The 24,010-nt window shown below is 41.0% G+C and overlaps 1 long non-coding RNA gene across 1 annotated transcript in view; it reads right to left on the reverse strand.

Annotated features, from left to right (window-relative positions):
- LOC136870865 (uncharacterized) overlaps positions 1-24,010 on the reverse strand; it is an 882,383-nt gene that overhangs the window by 117,345 nt on the left and 741,028 nt on the right. Inside the window, exon 7 of the long non-coding RNA XR_011018019.1 lies at positions 20,559-20,637. This is a non-coding gene — a long non-coding RNA (uncharacterized lncRNA). The remainder of the gene's footprint in view (positions 1-20,558; positions 20,638-24,010) is intronic.

Raw genomic sequence — 24,010 nt, forward strand, 5'->3', positions numbered from 1 at the left:
TTTTATAGACGCCATTCAAACCTATTCGTCTACTAATGTCATTCCACGCCATCTCTCCGCTGACAGCTCGGAACATACCACTTAGTCGAGCAGCTCTTCTTCTTTCTCTCAATTCTTCCCAACCCAAACATTGCAACATTTTTGTAACGCTACTCTTTTGTCGGAAATCGCCCAGAACAAATCGAGCTGCTTTTCTTTGGATTTTTTCCAGTTCTTGAATCAGGTAATCCTGGTGAGGGTCCCATACACTGGAACCATACTCTAGTTGGGGTCTTACCAGAGACTTATATGCACTCTCCTTTACATCTCGATAAGATGATTATACATCGTTCATTACGAAATATTTTATTTTGGAATGTTAAGTTGGTTTATTTTGTATTTTATTTTAGTTCCGTTTGGATCTGCTATGAACCACGTGGTTCTTATCTCAAGCAGATTTCTTCTTAGACCAGTACTCCCTCATTCTTGCACTGTGAACGTCTTTCCGCTCCTTGAGTCCATTTCACACCTTCTCCCGGACGCACTGTATTTTCTGTTAGTGACTGGAGAGAGTTTGATGTTTTGATCAACGTTCTGTACCTATTTCTGTCATATATTTCACTGGGAGCAATTTCCAATTGTTGAAGGTCTTTTCTGACAAGTCTTGTCCACTTGGCATTAGTCGCTTTCCCTCTAGAGATGGTGTGGAAGATTCTGGAGGTGAGCCTCTGATTGTCCATTCTCATGACATGGCCATAGAAGTTCAATCTCCTTTTCCTCATAGATGTTGTAATGCTTTCTAATTGTTGGTACAGTTCATGTTTGTGCCTGATTCTGTACTTGCCTTCTTCTTTAATAGGGCCCATGGTTATTTATTTATTTTATTTATTTATTAATGTATTTATTCTTTTATTTAATTATTTACTTTTTGTTTATAGCACGGACGCTTACCCCAATGACAGTATATATAACATTGATACATAATAACTGTCAGGCTGATTTCGGCTTTAATCAGACGCTAGTCTAAGCTCTTAATAGTACATTGATCATATTAGTCCATGCGTTAAATGGTAGTGTGCATTCTTTCTTCTTCGTACGGCAGAAGAATAATCCATAAATTGTTGATTGCTTGGTAATATTAAGTCTAGATTCTTATCTTGTAAGACAGCATTATTGAAACTATTACAAATTCTGTAGTAGGTTAATTATTGTGGAAGATAGATAATGAAAGATTCAGTTCTCAATAATACAGTCCATGTTCTTGAATTCGGTAGAGGTGGGCAGAATTTCAGTAACGACAAGAAGTACGGATTATCTGGGATACTGTTTACACTTCTGAAGAGGAATTTACCATGAATTATTTTTCTATTATTTTCCATACTTTGTTCATAATTTCTAATAATTGTGAGTATGGGATCATTATAGGGATAAAATGGCAGTTGCTCTGAAATGAATGATCTGACAAAACGTTTCCAAACTTCTTTTAGTTCACATGATGTGTATTTTACACCACGAACTCTGTACTACACTTGCACATATTAATTTTGCTCTGATATACAGGTTGAAGCCGAACTCCAACGACAAATTTTAGGTGGTTGTTCACGGGCACCTTCTGAGTATATTGGTATAAGGGGCCCGTGGTCTCTGCTGGCTCGTTATAAGGTTAGGTAATGTAATTATGACTTATTCTGTTTGTTACCCCCAATCAACCTTCTTTCTGTGAAAATATCTCCTCAACAGTGAAAAAGCCTGTATTGTTCAATAACCAAAACGTACAACACAAAAATAATGCAAAGCGTGCAATATTCAATAAGCAACATGTCCAACACAAAACACAGAGTAATGCGATAAACGTCAGATGAAACACGAATACTTTTATCTCAGTGTGTTCAAATTGTTGTCAGTGTACTGTACAGAGTGTTTTAAAGGTAACAACTCCGTGTCGTTGGCTTCCAGCACGTTAAAGAATTCCTGCGGGACAAAATTCCGACACCCCGGCGTCTGTCAAGAACTAGCATTTAGGACCGACTTAAAACAAATTATTATTATTATTATTATTATTATTATTATTATTATTATTATTATTATTATTATTATTATTATTATTTTTCAGTGCAATACAGATACAAAGCTAACTGGGGCAACAAACGAAACGAAATGCAATTTCTCTGCAACGTGCCACCGAAACCGCGGGTCCCTTATATCAGTATACTCCATGTCGTACGATGTCGGCATGTAAAAGATCTCTGGTGACACATTTGGTGTTTACCCGACAAAATTCATTAAATCTCAGCCATAGACGCCCAAGAGAGTTTCGGTTTACTCGGTCTGCCATCTAGTGGGGGGCCTAGAGTAAAACGGAACGTCGAAATTGACGAGCAGACAGCCAGATGGCGTCAAATTGAAATGTCTGCACACGGTAGCTGAGGCCATACGATTATTATTATTATTATCCCTGAACAACCTCCTAAAGTTTCTCAGTGGAGTTCAGCTTCACCTGTGTACCTACACTGAGAAAAAAGAAAAACAAACTCTGTCTTTGTTCTGCTAAATGATTTACGCTCCTTTTACAAATGTCATGAAAGTTAACTTTTCTGTCTATGATTTAACTTATCGTTAGGAATATTTAAGAATGTTTTCATTTTACTGCGCAGGCGCCAACATTAAGTCACATGACTAGAAGGTGCTAAAAAATTTACATACATTCAGATGGGGACGATAACGGTGGAGAGGTTTATTCAAGTTAGGTGAAGCAATGTCTGACTTGTCTAGGTGTCTCGTGGACGCCATCCCACGTTTTCAGAGCGTCCTGTAGTCACCTCTCACGTCTGGTAGAGGATACCGTAGCTGTATTCTATGCCCCTACCCACAGAAGGCCATCTTCATTGGTCAATACTTGTTCTCTTCCGAACCCAAGTGTATTAAGTTTATTAGGTCTCGGCTGTCTTTCAATGCATGTTCTATTATGAAAGAGATTGGATTTATTACTTTTGGGCTAATATGAACTATACAAGTGGTTGTTAGGGTACCAATCCACGTTCACAAGTTAGGCGAGGCAGTAATCAGCTTCAGAGGTAAGCCTAAAAATATTTGTTGAATACATTACATTTTCTCGAATTACTATTATTATTTATGAATAAAATACAATTATTCCAACTTTTTATGGAGAAGGGGAATACCTACTTCCCATAAGGATAACCCTACTATTTTAACACACATCGAATTTACTTTAAAACGCTACTCTTTTAATTTAATCGTTAGTATGAAATGGCTGGTCATCTTTTATCTTCTTCTTCTTCTTCTTTAGTTACGGCCTGTGTAGGACCACGGGTAGCTTTGTCGTGATTTGGTGTTCTTCCTCTACTCACAGAACCTCTTCATTCTCTCTCTCCTTATCTCCCGTTCTTCAGCTGAGATTTTCGGCATCCTCCTCTGTTGTCTCCCCCATTGGTGCTTCTCTATCCCGTTCCTGTAACTTGCTCTGTCGTTGAACTCTGGCATATTGGTTGGTGTATATTTATTTCTCCCACCTTGATCCCCAGTCATTCTGGAGTTCGACAACGAATTTTGTTTTTGCTAGTAGGTTTACGTGGCACCGACACAGATAGGCCTTATGGCGACGATGGGATAGGAAAGGCCTAGGAGTTGGAAGGAAGCGGCCGTGGCCTTAATTAAGGTACAGCCCCAGCATTTGCCTGGTGTGAAAATGGGAAACCACGGAAAACCATCTTCAGGGCTGCCGACGGTGGGACTCGAACTATCTCCCGGATGCAAGCTCACAGCCACGTGCTCCTAACCGCACGGCCAACTCGCCCGGTCGACAACGAATCAACTGGTTATGAGTGCACAGTAAAATGTCAAATAAAATTATCATGCAATATCTCACTGGATCTGCCATACAGAGCGAGTGGCTGTCTGGTTTTGGTCATGTATTTGTAAGCTTGGATTCGGGAGGCAGTGGGTTTGAACGCCACTGTTGGCTGAACTGAAGATGGATTTCCGTGGTTTCCCATTTTCACACCAGGCAAATACTGGGGCTGTACCTTAATTAATGCCAGGGTCATTTCTTTCCCGCTCATAGCCCTTCCCTATTCCATCGCATCTGTGTCGGAAAGGAATATACGGACCTGCCATAATATTAAAGATAGAAATATACTTAAAGCCTTACATATTCCAAGGAATGACAGTTTATTGGATTCAGATTTTTTATTTGTTCTAAGCACTTTTTAAAAAATTACGTATTTTTGTAGATCTCGTATAATAATTTCGTGTGGCTATTTCTAGCCGAGTGCAGCCCTTGTAAGGCAAACCCTGCGATGAGGGTGGACGGCATCTGCCATTTGTAGGTAACTGCGTGTTATTGTGGTGGAGGACAGTGTTATGTGTGCTGTGTGAGTTGCAGGAATGCGGGGGACAGCACAAACACCCAGCCCCCGGACCATTGGAATTAACCAATTAAGGTTAAAATCTCCGACCCGGCCGGGAATCGAACCTGGGACCCTCTGAACCGAAGGCCAGTACGCTGACCATTCGGCCAACGAGTTGGACTGTAGATCTCGTTGAAACATGTAATTATATAAGTACACACTTCTACTGTGGTATTGGTACCACTCCCTCCAAATAATATTTACCACACATTATATTCATAGCTGTATGGAACTTTTAAATGTTTACGTTTGACAAATATTTACGACTTCAAAGTTTAATTCAAAATTGCAAAAATATATTGATTTTGACAACAAATTTTAGTACTTTAGAAATAGTATAATTTTGAAGCTATATTAAAAATATTATAGTTTTACAGTCCCATTGCAGTCGTAAATGAATGTGAAAGATTTCATATCTATAGATATAACGGTTCACATGCTATGTATACCTAAATGTGCCTTTGCAGAAAATTGCAGTTAAAGTTGCACTTACTCCTGTCTCAGAACGAAGCTTTATACCGTTCTTCACCTGTTTGTGAATTTGCACAAAAAATACCTGTAAAGTCTGTATATTGTTGTTCACGGAGGCGCACTTTTTAAAATAAGAGTAAAAATATAATTAAATATTGGTCCTATTCAAGGTCATCTGCCCTTAATTCCACGTAAAATTACAACCTTCCTGCCGGGCGAGTTGGCCGTGCGGTTAGAGTCGCGCAGCTGTGAGCTTGCATCCGGGAGATAGTGGGTTCGAATCCCACTGTTGGCCGCCCTGAAGATGGTTTTCAGTCGTTTCCCATTTTCACACCAGGCAAATGCTGGGGCTGTCCCTTAATTAAGGCCACGGCCGCTTCCTTCCTACTCCTAGGCCTTCCCTGTCCCATTGTCGTCATAACACCTATCTGTGTCGGTGCGACGTAAATCAAATAGCAAAAACAACCTCCCTTGCTCGCTTGGTCTATAAATAATGATACCGACAAATATATTTCTATAGATATGGCATAAATACGGAAACCAAGTAAATCCATAGAGATGTTCCACTCAATGCTTCCTGGTCGTCAGAAATTTTGAAACATCTTCCGATTTGTATTACATTAGTCTAATCCCTACGAATGGCTCGCGTGACCACCGAATGGTCATGTTCAAAATCCAAAGAAAACTTAAAACGTGATAAAATATCATTAAACTAGAAAGTAATGGATATTAATTGGTCCCACAATGAGTATCCAATTTGATCGCGGGTTCAAAATGTTACAAATTTAAAACCTAGTGGAAATTGTTCAAATAGTTTTCTGTCCATACTTAATAGACACAAGCAAATAAGAGAAACCGTAGGCCACCTATGTGGTATACTGCAATAATAGTGTGTTTTCAAGTCCCTACTACTATTACAATATATTCATTCCTCTCCTGAACGGGGAAGTGGGCCTTCAAGAACAGGGGTTTCCAAAAGGCGAATACATTTTTGCGGCCCGGAAGAGCACTGTAAGAAATAATGTGAAGAAAAGTCACAAAAATATTTAGTGGCTCGTTCAAAAACGTATTAATTTTTATACACCTTATAGACCCAAGTCAAAATCGAATTCTTCTTTAATACTAGTTCCTCTTTTCAAGTATTCACTTGTTCTCAACGGATTATTTTTTATTTTAAAACATGTAAAACCCAAATTTGAAGTAATAATGTTGTTATTTTTGCATCCCACTGACTACCTTTTATGGTTTTCGGAGACGCCGAGGTGTCGAAATTTTGTCGCGCAGGAGTTCTTTTACGTGCCAATAAATATGCCGACACGAGGCTGACGTACTTGAGCATCTTTAAGTACCACCGGACTGAGCCAGGATCGAACCTGCCAAGCTGGGGTCAGAAGGCCGGGGCCTCAACCGTCTGAGCCACTCAGCCTGGCTCCAAATTTCACTCTTTTATGCAATTTTAATGTTTTAAGCAATTAAAATTACCAAACTCTCATTTCAATTGAACTATACATATTATTTCATAATGCACTATTTGCAGAATTTTACGAAAATTGGCCTATTCAAGTGCGGCCCGCGAACATGACTAAGGTTTCCAAAATGGCCCTCGAGCCCTTACAAATTGGAACCCTCTGTTCTAGAAGGTGATGCCGTCTCTCAGACCGGGAGATTTGTATCGGAGATGGAGATATGCAGAGAAAGTGGGAGAGTTAGCGGCCGTGGACTTTACTAGAAACTGTCCTGGCATTCGCCTCAGTGCAGGAGAATAGAAAACCATTCTCAGGGCGGCCGACGGTTGGGACCAGCCGTGAGGTCCAGCTCTGTCCCGTCTCCCGAATGCAGAGACGTAGAGCTACGGTAGAGCCGTGGCCACCCCTCCTCTGCTCGGTTGACCAATCGAAGTGCAGAGTTGTTGGACCACGCACTAGCCGTGGCCACCGTGGAAGACAGGTGGTCTAATGTTTTAAGGGGAAGGAGAGTGCAGGCTAAGGGCTCCATTCAGGATCAAAATTCAGGACAGGTGTCGGTGAGAAATCGGTACGAGTCACTGCAGGTCGAACAACCGAGGGAAAATGAGGAACAGGGAACTGTTGCCGAGAAGTGTGGAGGTAGGGGAAAGGGAAGAGGTAGGAAAGGGAAATGTGGAGTAGTGGATAGGAAAAGACAGGTGGAACAGCGTCATGGGATGGAGAAAAGGGAGGAGGAAGTAGCTTCTGCAGCAGTGAGAGAAGATAGGGTTGACCAGGAGGGGAGGGGATCAAATGAGGTGGGTAGGGTTGAGACTCTGGTCATGGGGGATTCTATCGTTAGACATGTCGGGAAAGTGTGTGGAGGAAAGGGTACCAGGGTAGAGTGTTATCCAGGAATTAGGTTAAGGCAGATGTTGAGGAAAGTAGAAGAGGAAGAGGAGGGAAAGGAGAAGGTGATAGTGTTTCACGTTGGTACTAACAACGTAAGACAAGCAGGTATAAGTACCAACATAGTTGGGGATGTGGGATCTGGTAAATGCAGCACGGGTGGAGTTTAAGGAAGCGGAGATTTTTATCAGTGGAATACTGTGTATGAGGTATACTGACTGGAAGGTGATTGGGGATTTAAATGAAACTATGGAGTGGGTATGTGGGAAACTGGGAGTGAAATTTCTAGATCCTAATGGGTAGGTAGGAGATAGGGATCTGCGCTCAGATGGCATTCAATTAAACCGCAGTGGTACATATAAGTTAGAAATTTTTTTTAGAAGGGTTCAGGGTGGCATAGTGAGCGGTGTTAAGGGAACAGGAAACTGTAAATTAAGTAGGGATGACATAAAACTGTTAGTGCTCAACTGTAGAAGTATTGTAAAGAAAGGAATAGAATTAAGTAATTTAATAGATATATACTTACCAGATATTGTAATAGGAGTTGAATCATGGTTGAGAAATGATATAATGGATGCAGAAATTTTCTCACGGAACTGGAGGGTGTATCGTAGAGATAGGATAGGAATGGTCGAGGGGGAGTATTCATTCTGGTGAAAGAAGAATTTGTAAGCTACGAAAAAGTTAAAGATGACAAACACGAAATTCTAGGGGTAAGGCTCATCTCTAAAGATAATAGGCAACTTGATGTCTTTGGAGTGTACAGACCAGGAAAGGGTAGCGCAGATGCTGATTCAGAATCATTTGATAAGATAATCAGCTATGTGGGAAACGATAAGGAAAGGAACGTCATTGTAGTGGGTGATCTCAATTTACCAAATGTCAATTGGGAAGGTAATGCGAACTGCAGGAAGCATGACCAACAAATGGCAAATCAGTTAATATCGGAAGGGCAGCTGATTCAGAAAGTGATGGAACCAACTAGAGGGAAAAATATTCTGGATGTGGTGCTGGTAAAACCAGATGAGCTCTATAGAGAAACCGAAGTAATAGATATTATTAGTGATCACGAAGCTGCTTTTGTGGTAATTAAAAATAAATGTGAAAGAAAGGAAGATATTAAAATTAAGACTGTTAGGCAGTACCATATGGCTGTATGGCTGATAAAACAGGCATTAGGGAGTTTTTAATAACTATGATCGGTGGAAAACAGAAAATAAAAATGTAAACAGACTCTGGGATGGGTTGAAAGCAATTGTTGAGGAAAGTGAAAATAGGTTTGTACTTTTAAAGGTGGTAAGGAATGGTAAAGATCCACTGTATTATAACAGGGAAGTAAAGAGACTAAAAAGGTGGTGCAGGTTGGAAAGAAATAGAGTTAGAAATGCCTGTGGAAGTAAGGAAAAATTGAAGGAACTTACTAGGAAATTGAATCTAGCAAGGAAGTAAGCTAAGGATAACATGGGGCCGATGACCTTCAATATTAGGCCCCTTTAAACAACAAGCATCATCATCATTATCAAGGATAACATGATGGCAAGCATAATTGGTGGCCATACCAAATACTTTAATACACCAATACCGGACAGCTCTATCTCAACAGCATTGAGTCGAGTGCGAACAGCGATGGTGGTGACATCTAGCGTGTTGGTGTGAACTGCATACTCGTCTATGCTACAGTTGAGAGGAATGCACTACACTCATTGGAAATATTTTTGTTAAAATAATAAATTGAATAATCATAATAATTAAGAATGACATTTCAAAATATGAAATGCCTTTTTCATAAACCTCCAAACGAGCATTATGTTAACCGTGCCTTTCGCTATGTCTTGAAAATTAAAAACAGCATTTATTTGAGGATCCGACCATCCTCTGGGGAAAATATTTAACAACTACCTACTCTCTCCAGTTTTTTCTAGCCTGGCGAAGGACGTTGTATGGACTTAGCCTAGTTTTGCGGCCGGATGCCTTTCCAACCACCAATCGTATGTGGAGGGATATATATTCACTACCTCGTGTTTCTGTGGTTGTTTCTCGTGTGATGTGTTGTATATATTTGAAGATGCGTATGAATACGAACACAAACCCGTAGCCCCCGTCTACAGGAATTAACAGACGCGAATAAAATCTCCGACTCAGTCGGGAATCGTACCAGGGTCCCCTGAACCGAAGGCCAGTACGCTGACCTTTCCGTGGTGGTGATTATTTTTTAAGAGGAAGTACAACTGGCCAGCCTTCCTCTATTAACACTAATCAGAAGGGAAATGGAAGAGATCCAACACTCCGAAGAATGAAGGTATCATAAAAACGGGGGGCACGAAGCGCTAACCATTCAGCCAAAGCGCCAGAGCGGGCAGATAACTTAACAACATCCATAATTTATTACAATTTTGGGAAAGAGAAGCTGTAATTAAGGAACAGGAGTTCTGATCCATTATTTTGACTTCTTCTTCTTCTTCTTCTTCTTCTTCTTCTTCTTCTTCTTCTTCGATACGGCCGATCTTCCCGAATGCTACAGGAGAACTCAGCTCACGCTGCTCTCTCGTTTTTGCTGTACTTTGCATTTTCTGTTTTACCTCTGAAGAGAGAAATACATAATATGTATAATACATTGCGGTTACGGTGAGTGAACTAGGATGTTCTTGACAAGGAAGAAGTGTTCAGAATTTCCTAAAGTCTCTTTCACAAATTTATGCATGAAGCATTACCATACACACGTATTAAATTAGTTGGACTAGTGCTCAAGCCTATGCCTGTAATACACTGAAATAATTGTCTTGCCCGCTTCTGTGGTGTAGTGGTTCATGTCATTAGCTAATACCCCCGGAGACCCGGGTTCGATTCCATGCTCTGCCACGAAAATGAAAATTGGTACGAGGGCTGGAACGGGGTCCTCTCAGCCTCGGGAGGTCAACTGAATAGAGGTGGGTTCGATTCCCACCTCAGCCATCCTGGAAGTGGCCATCCTTCTCCAGGCAAATGCCGGGATGGTACCTAACTTAAGGCCACGGCCGCTTTCTTCCCTCTTCCTTGTCTGTCCCTTCCAATCTCCCTATGCCCCCCGCAAGGCCTCTGTTCAGCATAGCAGTTGAGGCCGCCTGGGCGAGGTACTGGTCATCCTCCCCAGTTATATCCCCCGACCCAGATTCTGAAGCTCCAGGACACTGCCCTTGAGGCGGTAGAGGTGGGATCCATGGCTGAGTCCGAGGGAAAAACCGACCCTGGAGGGTAAACAGATAAAGAAGAAGAAGAATATTTCTTTCGCCGGGCTGAGTGGCTCAGACGGTTGATGCGATGGCCTTCTGATCCAAATTTGGCAGGTTCGATCCTGGCTCAGACCGGTGGTATTTGAAGGTGCTCAAATACGTCAGCCTCGTGTAGGTAGATTTACTGGCATGTAAAAATTCCTGGGGACTATATTCCGGCACCTCGGCGTCTCCGAAAACTGTAAAAGTACTTAGTGGGACGTAGAGAAAATTATTATTATTATTATTATTATTATTATTATTATTATTATTATTATCATCATTATTTTCTTACAGTAAAAAAATGACTGGATTCGAAACTCATGGCCTTCAATTTTCAATTTCAAGACTACCGCGATAACTATTACGCTACAGGCCCACAAGTTTTCGTTTGTGAAATTTATGGTACTGTTTAACAATGTGGACCCTCAAGTTTGAGTATACTAGAGTTCCATATATGTTAATATTATTGTTTTTACGTCCCACTAACATTTCAGTAGAGTATTTGATTGATTTTCTTAAGGGTCATAGAATGTAACCTCAACACAGATGCGAGGTCATCACTTTTTTAATACTTGCTGTCCTTATCAGTTCCCATGCCCATTAGCTTGTGGGTAATTTGTTCAGCGCGTAACACTTTTCTTGGAATATAACTGCAATGTAAGATTATTTAGTGACAAACACTGATACATTATAAACAACACGGCAGTGCGCCAAGAATCATACAGATGACAATATGTTATTGAAGAGTTGGTCACACCAAGCCATCTAGGTAGCAGCACTATCGACTTTCTCACTGAAAACAGCAAGCTGTCCGGTATTATCATATTAAAGTATTTGGCCATACTAATTTTAGTGAAAAATGGAAGGGTATGTATAGGTACTTTAAGGCAAAAACAGGTTCCAAGAAGGAAATTCCAGGAATCATTAATGAACAAGGGGAGTGTGTACGCGAGGATCTTCAAAAGGCAGAAGTATTCAGCCAGCAGTATGTAAAGATTGTTGGTTACAAGGATAATGTCCTGATAGAGGAGGTGACTAATACTAAAGAATTATTAGAATTTACCTATGACAGCAATGACATTTACAGTAAGATACAAAAGTTGAAAACTAGAAAAGCAGCTGGAATTGATAAGGTTTCGGGGGATATACTAAAGACAATGGGTTGGGATATATTACCATATCTGAAGTACTTATTTGATTATTGTTTGCATGAAGGAACTTTACCAAATGAATGGAGAGTTGCTGTAGTACCCCCTGTATATAAAGGAAAGGGTGATAGACATAAAGCTGAAAATTACAGGCCAGTCAGTTTGACATGCATTGTATGTAAGCTTTGGGAAATAATTCTTTCTGATTATATTAGACATGTTTGCAAAATTAATAACTGGTTTGATAGAAGGCAGTTTGATTTTAGGAAAGGTTATTCCACTGAAGCCCAACTTGTAGGATTCCAGCAAGGTATAGCAGATATCCTGGATTCAGGAGGTGAATTGGACTGTATCGCGATTGACCTGTCTAAGGCATTTGATAGGGTAGATCATGGGAGACTACTGGCAAAAATGAGTGCAATTGGACTAGACAAGAGAGTGACTGAATGGGTGACTTTGTTTGTAGAAAATAGAACTCAGAGAATTGGAGTAGGTGAAGCTTTATCTGTCCCTGTAAAAATTAAGAGGGGAATTCCTCAAGGCAGTATTATTGGACCTTTATATTTTCTTATATATATCAATGATATGTGGAAAGAAGTTGAATCAGAGATAAGGTTTTTCGCAGATGATGTTATTCTGTACAGAGTAATAAATAAGTTACAAGATTGTGAGCAACTGTAAAATGACCTCAATAATATTGTGAGATGGACAGAAGGCAAAAAATAGGAAAAGTCCTCTCAGTTTTAATTACTGCGTTGATGGGGTGATAGTTCCCTTTGGGGATCATTGTAAATACCTAGGTATTAATATAAGGAAAGATCTTCATTGGGGTAATCACATAAATGGAATTGTAAATAAAGGGTACAGATCTCTGCACATGGTTATGAGAGTATTTAGGGGTTGTAGTAAGGATGTAAAGGAGAGAGCATATTTGTCTCTGGTGCGACCCCAACTAGAGTATGGTTCCAGCGTATGGGACCCTTACCAGGATTACTTGATTCAGGAACTGGAAAAAATCCAAAGAAAAGCAGCTCGATTAATTTTGGGCGATTTCCGATAAAAGAGTAGCGTTACAAAATTGTTGCAAAGTTTGGGCTGGGAAGATTTGGGAGAAAGGAGACGAGCTGCTCAACTAAGTGGTATGTTCCGAGCTGTCAGTGGAGAGATGGCGTGGGAGGACATCAGTATATGAATAAGTTTGGATGGTGTCTTTAAAAGTAGGAAAGATCACATTATGAAGATAAAGTTGGAATTCAAGAGGATAAACTGGGGCAAATGTTCGTTTATAGGAAGGGGAGTCAGGGATTGGGATAACTTGCCAAGGGAGATGTTCGTACCTTGTAAGGGAGTACCTTACTGTGCCAGTGAAAAATATCTTTCTGCAGATAAGAACTCTTAAATGTAATCTGGACAGGTTCAAGATATCATTTCAAAAAGTATCGCATCCTTCTAGCGGAGAGTAATGAACGATCTATATCTTACCAAGATTTCGAATATTCATCATTGCTGCGGCTGATGCAGAGTGACATCTATGGAGGTGGAGGGGAAGAATCCTAGACTGCAGAATCCTTAAGGTTACCCGACCTCAATCCTATTGAGCACATCTAAGAGTTGTCGAGATGACCCTATTCCGAACAATCTCTGTACATTAACGGGGACTGTGCGTTCTACGCTTCCTGTGTCTTGTAGCGTCCCTGTCACGACGCATTTCCATCGTCATCTGGGTGAAATAGGGTGCTACGCGCAACTCTGTAATTCAACTGCTCATCAGTTTATATTTCATTATTAATTATATGCATAACATAATCGAAACTGTGACATCATTATTTCGAGAAATGAATAAATCTTCCAGAATTTTGCCATTCTTACTTCCGAAATATTGTTCTTGAATCTGCCAATATTGAATCCACAGCTCTGTACATCAGGGATGATGTCACAGCTCAGATTTGCCAACAACACCATTTTCTTCTAAGCATGTGCGTGATTATATTTCTGTCGAGTCCTCGTGTTGCTGCTGGGATTCTGAAGCATGTTGATGGGTAGCCTCTTTGTTAGCGGCTTATCGTGACGAACTCGATTCCTGGCTCTCTCTGGTCCTGTGTAGTTCAACTTTTTCTTAATATTTCACCTCTTCCTTCTGGTATAAAAACCATCAGCAAGTTCATATCGGAAAAGTAGAGAGATATTAACCAAGCATTTAAAATGTTGCCAATTCAATCTCCATAGCAACTCTGCAGAATTAGTTATAGGCTCTTATAAATAAACTTTCAGACGTCAACTATTGACATTTCCCTTATTTTTCACTGTATTTGGAACAAGTTAGGACAAAAGGAATAGTTTAAATAATATTCTAAATCAATTTTGTCATGAGCAATTTTCCTGTAAAACCAACCATAAGAGAGATACGTTAAGTTTTATGATTTCGGCCCCCTCTGAAGCCCCATTTTGCAGAACATTTTTGAACAACTTATAGCTAATATACCACTTGCGTTATGCTAGAGTTACATTAAAATCCCATTATCTATATTCCCGTAATGGTGTAGAAGACACATAGAAATTAAACTGAACACGATGTAGGCTATCATCTGTCCTGTCCGGTATAAAAACCAAGTAGAGGTTCATATTCGAAACGTATAGACAGAAACGCAACACCATAGGTTCACGCCCCACTGCACCTGAAAAGCTGCCTCTTGTACCCAATGGGGATTATCCACACCCCAGTAATGCACATCATAGCGATCACGGGCGACAGCCAAACCCGTGGTGTTTCTAACATAGTGGTACTAATCACAAGCAACGTACACATAATATATTTTACGTGCCAGTAAATCTACTGACAAGAGGCTGGCGTATTTGAGCACCTTCAAATACCATCCGACTGAGGCAGGATCGAACCTGCCAACTTGAGCTCAAAAGGCCATCGGCCTACCGTCTGAGCTACTGGACTCAGATGTACTAGAGGAAATTTGAGAGTTTTTTTCGGATTGAGTAGCTCAGACGGTATGAGGAATAATCAACAAATTTCAGTAAGTTTCATAATTAGAAAGCTTATTGACATACATACAGTATATTCCTGGGTGTTTCCCATGATTAATGTTCCATGTAGAATAATAGAAAATGAGTTCTAACATGGACCCATGTCCATATAATAATTTTCTTTTTCTACGTATAAGGAATGTGTCCTGAAAGTTTGGCCATATCTTATTTTTACACTCTGTATAAGATATATTTATGATAATTTGATTTTATCAAAGGGAAGTGGACAGCAAATTTTTTATACTTAGGCCTGGGATCTTGTAATTTTAAAATAAGGTTTAGAGCTATCATTTTGTTTTAAATGTGTTTGTGGCACTAAAATTGTTCACCATTTTATGATAATTATTGAAACATATATTTCACGTATGCAAGAAGCCTGCAGGTATCACTGACCAATCTGTTTAACGTTCGTTCCTCCAGCTTTCCTTACACAATCAGATATTAATACTCCCTCATTTAATATCCCTGAAAATAATTTATCATATTGTTTTGTGATCTGGCATTGCGTAACTCCACTTGTCGTTACAAGATCCATGACTAAATGGTTAGCGTGCTGGCCTTGGGTCACAGGGGTCCCGGGTCCGATTCCCGGCAGGGTTGGAAATTTTAACCTTAATTGGTTAACTTCGCTGGCACGGGGTCTGGGTGTATATGTGTCGCCTTCATCATCATTTCATCCTCATCTCGACTCGCAGGTCGCCTACGGGCGTCAATCAAAAGACCTGCACCTGGCAAGCCGAACTTGTCCTTCGACACTCCCGGCACTAAAAGCCATACGCCATTTCATTTCAAGATCAGAAGGTACAGTAAGACCACCCGTGTTTTCAACCGATTTCAGTCACTCTTTCATCATTAGAAAACTGATGACGATGATGTTTGTTGTTTAAAGATAACATCTAGGTCATCGGTCCCTAACGGTACGAGGTGCAACGAAGTGATACGATAATTAAAACTTCAAAATGCATCCACTGACTAGAATCTCAAACGATTGATGATAAAATGACGATGAATCCAAAACAATCAGTGGATCAAATTTACAATTCCTTATTTTCAGAGATGATGCTTGTTGTACAAAGGGGTCCAGAAGCCAGGTCACCGGCCCCTCATAATAGCAATCACTGGTAAAGCAAAACCATGGTGTTCCTCCTATAGTGGTACTAATCACAGGTAACTTAGTCACATGGTGTTTCTCTCATGGTGGTACTACGCGTAATCACAGGCAATGTTGCCCCATGGTATGTCTCACACAATGGCACAACACAAACCCATGGTGTTCCGCACATAAGGGTACTACTCATATGCAACGCAGACCCATGGTGTTTCTCACATAGCAGGACTAATCACGGACGCGGGTATTCCCTTGGTGTTCCTTACAAAGTGGAACGAATTATAGGCCACGTCTACTCATGGTGTATCTCACGTAGTGGTACTAATTATAGGCAATCTAGACCCACGATGTATCACACATTATTGTAACACCCACAGGCAACACAAATCCATGGTGTTCCTCACATAATGGTACTACTCTCAGGCAACGCAGGCCCACGGTGCTCCTCACATAGTGGTACTAATCACGGGTGACAACCAAATCCGTGGTGTTTCTAACATAGTGGTACTAATCACGGGTGACAACTAAGTCCGTGGTGTTTCTAACATAGTGGTACTGAACACAAGCAACGTAGACCCATGGCGTTTCTCATAAAATGATACTACTCATAGGTAAGCAGACACATTCTGAACACAGTGGAACCGACCAGTGGAATGCACACAATGACACTTATCACAAGCAACGCCCAGACCCGTAGTGTTCCTCGCATAATGATACTGCTCCTATGTAACGTAGACCCATGGTTTTTTAATTTGTTTTACGTCGCACCGACACAGATAGGTATTATGGCGACGATGGGATAGGAAAGGCCTAGGAATACGAAGGAAGGGGTCGTGGCCTTAATTAAGGTACAGCCCAAGCATTTGCCTGGTGTGAAAATAGGAAACCACGGAAAACCATCTTCAGGGGCTTCGAACCCACTATCTCCCGAATACTGGATACTGGCCGCATTTAAGCGACTGCAGCTATCGAGCTCGGTAGCCCCATGGTTTACCTCGCAAGGTGGTAATAGTTGCAAGTAATGTCAACCCATGATGTTCCACACGTAATGGTACTTATCACGAGTTGTTTCATGATTCTAATATCATGCCTTGGTTGCCCCATTTAGTCGCCTCTTACGATATTCAGGGGATACCATGGGCATATTCTTCGTCTGCGTCCCCCACCCACAGGGGGTCATTAGAAAACTAATTTCTTCCCAATTATTATACACTTTACATAATTATTCCAGTTCATCAGGGGGTTAGGCAGTTTTAAGGAAAGTAAAGATAGTCGGAAAGAATTGTGAAAGTGAGACCTTTAAAAAATATACTGCTTGAACTGTTAGACCTATTACAAATAGTCCATAAAGTGAGATTTCAATTTTTTACAACTAAATAAATAAATGTTCGAATGCATTTTCTTCCTGACTGAAGCATTTTTGCAGAAAATACTTTTCTCTCTATTAACGAAAGTTTTATCCGATAAAAGCCAAATAAATTGTTATTAGTGTCAAAAAAAGAAATACGCAGGATGTAGAATGAACTTTGCTACAGAAACGTCCATATCGATACCCCAGATCTAATATTACAGAAGTGTAGAAATAATAATAATAATAATAATAATAATAATAATAATAAAAAATAATAATAATAATAATAATAATAATAATAATAATAATAATAATAATAATAATAATAATAATAATAATAATAATAAAGGTTTGAATTTAGGAAGCTTTTAATTTTTCTTTACCATTGGTCTCTAGCAAGTGGCACTTTAATTCGTCACCAGTACCACTTGCTACAGACCAACAGTAAAGCATTCTTAAATTCAAACCTTCATTATTAGAGAAGTCTTCCACCGGACGAGTTGGCCGTGCGGTTAGGGCGCGCAGCTGTGAACTCGCATCCGGGAGATAATGGGTTCGAATCCCACTGTCAGCATCCCTTAAGATGGTTTTCCGTGGTTTCCCATTGTCACACCAGGCAAATGCTGGGGCTGTACCTTAATTACGGCCACAGCCGCTTCTTTCCCATTCCTACGACTTTCCTGTCCCATCGTCACTATAAGACCTATCTGAGTCGGTGCGACGTAAAAAAACAAGAAGTCTTCCTCATGAACGGTCGAGGTTTTCTTCTGAAGATGCGGAGCAAAGTTCTCTGCGAAAAGTTTGTTTCCGTGACAGGGCATAGGCCCAATTACGGGCCGTGAAAACATAAATCTAAACATCACGAAAGTGAATTTTGGAGAACATGATATTATGGTATGTACAGAATGCTCTATAAATTATACGTATGTGACAAATTATGCAGCGCTTGATAATTACTTTTCAAATAAAATCATATCAGATTGAACGTAACGGTGTGTAGTATTAAAACTCTTCTTCTTTTTCTACCGCTTTTCCCACACCTGTGGAATCGCGGGTGCGAACTGTGTCGCCCTGTTTTACGGTAGGATGCCCTTTCTGACGCCAACCCTATGTGGAGGGAAGTAATCACTATTGCGTGTTTCTGTGGTGGTTGGTAGTGTGGTGTGTTGTCTGAGTATGAACAGGAGAGTGTTAGGATATACACAAATACCCAGTTCCCGAGCCAGATTAATTAATTAGAAGCGATTAAAATCACCAACCCGGCCGGGAATCAAACACGGGACCCTATGAACCGAAGGGCAGTACGCTGACCATTCAGCCAATGAGTCGGACTTACGTGGTATTAAAACAAGGCAATCGATATGCGCTGTCTTAGTATCTCTCTGCCCGATAATTAAGCTATTACGTGTTAAAGAAGCATTTCGCGCATACTGCCCGGAAGCCTCCTAAGTCGAGTATATTACAGCTGGGTGGTTTAGGGTCAAAATCATTATTAGTAAGAATTAGTGGTGCAGCCCAACAATCGTTATACATTTTGTTAACTTTTAGTAGCACAACGGTTAGCGCAATCAGCTGCTGTCCTCGGGGGCTTGAGTTCGATTCCTGATATTGTCAGAGATTTAAGAATGGCGGAAAAACCGGTATGCCGTTAAAACAGGTACTACAGCTTATTTCTGTTGCGGGTGTGCCTGTAAAGAACGGTACCACCTCCAGATGAGGATATGAGTTTACTTACTCTATGAGAGAAATTTCGTTAAGGTGGAAGAAGGGGTGATAGCAACAACACTGCCACTTTCCCCCAGTCTTTCCCTGTCCTGTCCCGTCGTCGCCCTACGGCCTATTTGAGTCGGTGCGGCGTAAAACACAATAGCTAAACAAAGCTTCTACTCACCGGTATTATTTCTTTTCTTTTTAGAATTTCCTTTACCGGGCGAGTTGGCCGTGCGCGTAGAGGCGCGCGGCTGTGAGCTTGCATCCGGGAGATAGTAGGTTCGAATCCCACTATCGGCAGCCCTGAAGATGGTTTTCCGTGGTTTCCCATTTTCACACCAGGCAAATGCTGGGGCTGTACCTTAATTAAGGCCACGGCCGCTTCCTTCCAACTCCTAGGCCTTTCCCATCCTATCGTCGCCATAAGACCTATCTGTGTCGGTGCGACGTAAGGCCCCTAGCAAAAAAAAAAAAAAATTCCTTTACGTCGCAACGACACAGAAAGTTCCTATGGCGACGATGGGATAAGAAAGGGATACAAGTGCGAAGGAAGTGGCCGTGGCCTTAATTTAGACACGGCCCCAGTATTTGCCTGGTGTGAAAATGGGAAAACACGGAAAACCATCTTCAAGGGCTACCGACAGTGGGGTTCAAACCCACTATCTCTCGGATGGAAGCTCACAGCTGCGTGCCCCTAATCGCACGGCCAGCTCGCCCGGTGCTGTAAAATCAGCGCGTGATGTCCTTCATCAGGTGCCACACACAGGCGTGTCCTTGGAAGACTTGATGCAAAGAGGTCCATCTTTACGGCTCTATGACAAGCCGGCTTTGCTCATAGGGATTATTCAGGTACTCATTTCTGATGTAGGCTGAATGAACCTCAGGTCAACGAGTTTCCCCAGAGGTGAAAATCTCATTTATAGATTTCTGGACTTCTTGACGGAGAATCTAACCCCCGTTCTTCCAGGTGTACAAAGCACGCCTTTACTACCTCGCCTAGTGTTCAATTTCTTCACAGTCGTATAATAATAATGATAATAATAATAATAATAATAATAATAATAATAATAATAATAATAATAATAATAATAAAGGGCTATGGTCTCCTGCAACGCAGGACAGTGCTCAGTTTAACTCATCAGGTGAGCAGGTCCTGAGGAGCATTATTATATTTGTGAATCTCTAGTTTGTTTCGGGAAAACGTATTACTGCATGTTGTATACCTGTATAGTCTCATCTCCGAGTGGTTCTTGCCTAGTTTAAAATCGAATTAATAAAAACTGGATTGAGTCTACTCACGGTCAGAAAGTAGGCCATTGTGCCTAGGGACCTAAGATAACCGAAGTGGGCTCATGTACAAATAGATGTCAGCAAATATTCTTTTTGCTATTTGCTTTACATCGCACCAACACAGATAGGTCTTATGGCGACGATGGGATAGGAAAGGCCTAGGAACTGGAAGGAAGCGGCTGTGGCCTTAATTAAGGTACAGCCCCGTCATTTGACTGGTGTGAAAATGCGAAACCACGGAAAACCATCTTCAGGGCTGCCGATAGTGGGGCTCGAACCCACTATCTCCCGATTATTGGATACTGGCCGCACTTAAGCGACTGCAGCTATCGAGCTCGGTCAGCAAATATTCAAGATGCTAACAATAAGGTTCTGTTATACTTCAACAAATGTTTAATTGCAGTAAAAGGTGAAAATAATTATTCGCACTTACGCAGCTCATAAAATTAAGTCGTTCAGTTCATATTTGTCCTCCCTTGATGTTGAAATCACGACTAGTTGATGGCCTGGATCTGCAACAAAGAATCCATATTATATTGTTAACAGTAGGATGTGACTTTCTAACAGAAATTGAATATCAAATGGCGTCTTTAAGACCTGTAATACCCAAACATTCAAAAATTTGTAGTGAATTTCGACAAAGCGGAAGTAGGCCGTAATTTTCATAATCCATACAGTTTGAATATTTTGTTTAATTGGTTGTTAGTTTACCATCTTGTACTCAGTTATGGCAGGAAGATAAGAAAATACCCATTGTTTCAATACATCATGTTCTTTCACATAATATGTAGTCTATATTTTATTTTGATTCCTGCCTTTACAGGTCGGAAAAATTCCACTTCCATTTTCCATAAGTATCTCGAAAATTTCCCGTAAGACTCTCGGACTTGGAAGTTAAAAGTTACTTTGCACTTCCATCAAATGTTAAGCTCACAAAGTCATAGGTCATCGAAAACAGACCCGTACTGGATGAAAAAATGCTCATGTTTGCATACATACATTGTTTTGCTCCTGAACCCATTTTTCGAAACCCCTCCTGGCCGGCCCGTATGGGGCAGTTAAGTTAGAGATTTTCTTTTCGTGATGGAATCTTGAAGTTTTAAGTTTACCTGGTACCTTTTTTTTCAGTAGTTCTTAGTATGCTTAAAATTATGTCTTTAACTCGTACTTATTTTCGTTCTTATACCTTCACATTTGCCTGCTGCCATTTCTTGATGGATACAGTACTTTTTTATCCATCTCTTGGCACGGGCCAGAGTAAAGTGTAGCTTTCACCGAAGTCCCAGTCTCATCCATGGCTGTGACAATATGGAAGCTGCTGGGGTATGGGTGGTGCTGAGTAATGGCATTGAGAGCACGACTAGTGCATCTGAGTGTTATGAAAGGTGTTGCTCATAGGGTCAGTCGTGCTGCATTAGCACTTTCTGATCCAGTGAGGAAAGCAATGGCAAACTACCTCACTCCTCATCTTGCCTAGTACGCCTCATTTTGGTGCTGCCATTGGTTTTTGCGGTTTCCTGATAACCGCATAACCTTTGGTGGTGCTATTTGAGGATCCAACCAGCCTCTGGGCTGATGACCTAACAGACAGACAGACCTTCACATATCGCTACACTACGACTTCTATTTCTTAATGTACATTTTACCTTCATAATATCTGAAAACTTTCCCTCAACACTTCTTACTCATAGTATGGAAGGGCACGTACCGGGAATCGCCGATCTTAAGTAAATTTTGCACACACGTTAAATGAGCCAAGAATAACACAATGGCCAAAATACTCCTTTCGGAAATTAATTCGTGCGACCTACAGAAATCATTAAATTTCGTATGTTTGAATTGGTCCGCCTCTGTGGTGTAGTGGTTAGCGTGATTAGCTGCCACCCCCGGAGGCCCGGGTTCGATTCCCGGCTCTGCCACGAAATTTGAAAAGTGGTATGAGGGCTGGAACGGGGTCCACTCAGCCTCGGGAGGTCAACTGAGTAGAGGTGGGTTCGATTCCCACCTCAACCATCCTCGAAGTGGTTTTCCGTGGTTTCCCACTTCTCGTCCAGGCGAACGCCGGGATGGTACCTAACATAAGGCCACGGCCGCTTCCTTCCCTCTTCCTTGCCTATCCCTTCCAATCTACCCATCCCTCCACAAGGCCCCTGTTCAGCATAGCAGGTGAGGCCGCCTGGGCGAGGTACTGGTCATTCTCCCCAGTTGTATCCCCGACCAAGTGTCTGAAGCTCCAGGACACTGCCCTTGAGGCGGTAGAGGTGGGATCCCTCGCTGTGTCCGAGGGAAAAAGCCGACCCTGGAGGGTAAACAGATGATGATGATGATGATGTTTGAATTGGCGCTCTCGGCTTCGCAGTAGTGGACCGCGTGCTGGATTCACTCGCCGAGAGGCCACTACTCCATACCCTACCCGCAACTCACACTGTTCAACAGCTGATTTGAGGCCACACTGACATACGTTTATAGTCGATGTATGGCACTGGTGATTGTTTGCATAATGGTAATCAAAATGGGCAAACAATTAATAGTTTTTCCAAAAAAAAAATGAATTTCCTGAAATTTTAATACAATTTTTTCATGAAATTTAATTTATTGATGTAAATTTTTAATTAGGTAGATAATACTTCTAAAAGCAATACGTATCGATTTGTCTGTACTTAATTTATATAAGGAGATATATCGTACTAAAGTTTGTGTAAATTTTACATTCTAAAATTTTGGACTTAAAATTCTTGCCAAAATGACCAAAATATCGATTTTTATCTCCGGAGTGTCACCTTAAAAAGAAAGGCTGTTCAATATTGGAGAAGTGGTAAACGGTGCCCGCTTTCGTTTTCGTCGGTGAAACGAAAGTTCCACCGTTGCAAAAGCAAAAAGGATTTATATTTGTGGGAACAGCATGTAAAGAACAATGGGACGCGCCGCGTCAAATTGAGGGCAATAACATGTACTCTCAGAAAAAAAATCGACTTTTTCCATCAAAATAATGAAATAATTCACGATCTGACCATCCAGCAATGGGCTATGCAAGTTAGTCACGAAAATCAATGCGCGGGAAATGAAGTTCCTCGACGAGTGAACCCAACGCGCCGCAGTCCTGCGTAGCCAAGAGTGCCAACTTAAATATGCGAACTTAGCGCTTTCAGTAGGTGGCAGAAGTTAATTTCCGAAAGAAATATTTCGGCCGTTGTCTTTTTCTTGGCTCCTTTAACGTATGTGAAAAAGTTACGTATAGACCGTGATTCCCCGGTATGCGTCCTTCCCTTGTTAGATATTAAAAATAATATGGGTTTTCATGGAATTTTTAATCCCACGAAAACTACAGATATACTAACGAAATTTTCCGCTTTGTGAAGAAATGTCTACGCTGACGTACTTGCGTTGTTTTATTCCTGAACTCTGATTTTAAACCCACTCCAGTTCAACCCCTATGGGGAGGTTTGGGAGTTTTTAGGAATATTAGTGTTCTTTTAGGTTCTCTGGAACTACTTTTTTTTTTTTTTTTTTTTTTTGCTGGTTACTTTACGTCGCACATGTAAAAATGCAAAGGATTTTAGCATGATTATTTAGATCCGTACCGAATTTCTCTTCCCCTCATTAATATTAATAAGCTTTTAAATGATTAAATGCGGAAATTAAAAGATTAATTATTCAAATGAACGAATTGAGCGCTGGAGAGGAATACACATGCCACACATTGTATCAATCATTGTACATTCATTCTGTTTCATTCGAACTCGTTTCGCTTTAAATTAGTAGCATGTTGACTGTTTCATGTCTTATGGCGACGATGGGACAGGAAGTGGCCGTGGCCTTAATTAAGGTACAGCCCCAGCATTTGCCTGGTATGAAAATGGGGAAACCACGGAAAACCATTTTCAA

Source organism: Anabrus simplex, chromosome 1 (genome assembly GCF_040414725.1).
Source record: "Anabrus simplex isolate iqAnaSimp1 chromosome 1, ASM4041472v1, whole genome shotgun sequence".
Taxonomy (NCBI): Eukaryota; Metazoa; Arthropoda; class Insecta; order Orthoptera; family Tettigoniidae; genus Anabrus; species Anabrus simplex.